Genomic DNA, 2205 nt, shown 5'->3' on the forward strand with positions numbered 1-2205 from the left:
ACCCACTCCTACCTGAGGTACGTCTTGAGTATCTCAACTGTGTGGGGGTTCCACTGTCAAAGCGTCATACATTTTCAATGGGAACCGAGTTTGATTTACTTGCATGTCCCATTGTTTTACTGTGAAGCCATGCTGTTGTAACTCATGTAGAACATGGCCTGGCATCATCTTAGGATGTCCCTGAAAAAGAAAGAAGCAAATGCTGCTTCAAAAACAGTATGCATCTCTCAATATTTATCATGCCTTCACTGATGTGCAGTGACCCATACCATTGACACTAATGCACCTCCTCACCATCTGTATGCTTTTAAAGGGATACTTCAACATTTTGGCAAATTCATCCATTGCCATAATTCCTATAGTCTTAGTAATAGGTTTGTTACCTTCAGTTGTCGGTGTAAGCTATTTTTAGATCTACGCTGCCGAGTTTGGACCTGCTGTGCCAACTCAATGTAAGCAGACGGTATTCTGGCTTTCCCTCCTCAAACTCATCAAATACACAATCCAACAACTCCAAAACGCTCTCGTGGACACGTTGTGACCTGCACATTCACCACGCTATGAAATAATAACGTATAATTATGTAACATTATGACGCATGAAGCAAGTACTCTGAACTATTTCTTGAGTGAACCACTGGGCGGAGTGACACAGTGCAGCAGCCATGTCTGGAGTGTAGTTCTGGCTTTGGATTTAGCTTTAAAACATCTCTGTCTCGTAATGTTCCATGATTATTTCACCAGGTACAAGGATGAGGAAAGTGTTTGATTCTCTCCAGGTGTTTAGAGCTTATCTGTTTTGGTATTAGCTCTTTCTTGTTGAAATTCAGGTTTTTAGTTTAGTTTTATTTGTGTTGTCTTTTTCTGTAAATACCTGTTTAAATTCCTACAATATTGTTTTTTGGTTCTTTATGCTAGTATGAATAGGGATAGAGGATTTTTTTTTTGATACACATAAACCTATGGGTGATTTTTTGATACAGATTGATATACAGTTCTATTTTTATATCAAGAAGCTTATATAAAAAGGAATGTCTTGAATTAGAATGTTTTCTGGCACAACCTAGAGGTTGTTGCTCTGAGTAGCGTATCTATTTTTGTGGAACAATGTTAAAAGTTATTATATTAAATGATATTATTGTGGAAATGTAATGTGAACTGTTCTAATTTATAGAGAAGGGGTGGGAATAAATACATTTGTACTTCTTCCCTCTCCCTCTTGAACATGTAATCTTGATCATTAAGTTTTCTTTGAATTCTTTGAATTCTTTTTTTCATCTCTCTGTCTTCAAAGTTTGTATCTTCTGAGGGTACAGTATGACAATTTTTCATTGTTTTGCTTCAACATGTTTGAAAAAACTAAACTACTACTGCTTTCCCACTAAAATTAGTGCGTAAAAGTGGGTTTTTTTAAACGAGTGTAAACCCGCTAACAATCAGCAAGTGACTCCTTTCCCATATCCAGCAGGCCCGGGTCTGACCACCAGCAGAAAATTCACTCTTCCAAACTCTGGTCTCCTCTATCTGTGGTGTTTTTTGTCGTTTTATTATCTTATTTTGGTTAGCTTCCGGTTCCGGAGGCTGTTTCTGGCTGCTAACTTTCTTTGCTTTCCCTGAGGCATTCACCCCTCCCCCCCTGGTGCTGTGGAGAGCGCACACCTGCAGCGAATCACTCATCGAGGATCACTATTTAGGACCTGCTGCAGCTCTCTTCAGCGCCTGAGTCTTGCCAACCTTACCTTACGGTAAACGTCAGCTCCAGGCTCCTTCTCTCGAGATCTCCCAGAGAAGTTTCCAGTGCTCTTTTTGAAGAACCTTTTTGAGTAATTTCCAGTGCTTGTATTTTGCTTCTTGTTGTTAACGTGCCTCTCCCTCTTCTTTCCAGTGCCTCCTGCCCTGATCACCGCAGCCAGCTCCAGCACACTCTCACTTTCCCTTGGACTCCTGAGATCCCCCCTCCCTTTGTCACTTACCTGCACAATAAATCTGTTAAATCTGCTCCGTCGTCTCCGCATCCTGAGTCCTACCATTACACCGACACAACACTATCAGCTGTCATCCGACTTTACAGCTGATGGAGGAGGCGAAAACAAAAAAAAAAGAATAAATAGTGATTTCCAAGGAGCAGACATATGATAAAGGGAAATGGAGACAACCTTTTAGAAAAGTCTGTCATTCTCCAGCTGCGTTTTCACGCAGGAAACGC

The 2205-nt window shown here is 40.7% G+C and overlaps 1 long non-coding RNA gene across 1 annotated transcript; it reads left to right on the plus strand.

Annotated features, from left to right (window-relative positions):
• Nucleotides 1-1557: 1557 nt before the first annotated feature.
• LOC121511581 lies at nt 1558-1998 on the plus strand. The gene is made up of 2 exons (XR_005992056.1): nt 1558-1744; nt 1885-1998. It is a non-coding gene; the product is annotated as an uncharacterized LOC121511581 (long non-coding RNA).
• Nucleotides 1999-2205: the final 207 nt, after the last annotated feature.

Source organism: Cheilinus undulatus, linkage group 6, assembly GCF_018320785.1.
Source record: "Cheilinus undulatus linkage group 6, ASM1832078v1, whole genome shotgun sequence".
NCBI classification, from domain to species: domain Eukaryota; kingdom Metazoa; phylum Chordata; class Actinopteri; order Labriformes; family Labridae; genus Cheilinus; species Cheilinus undulatus.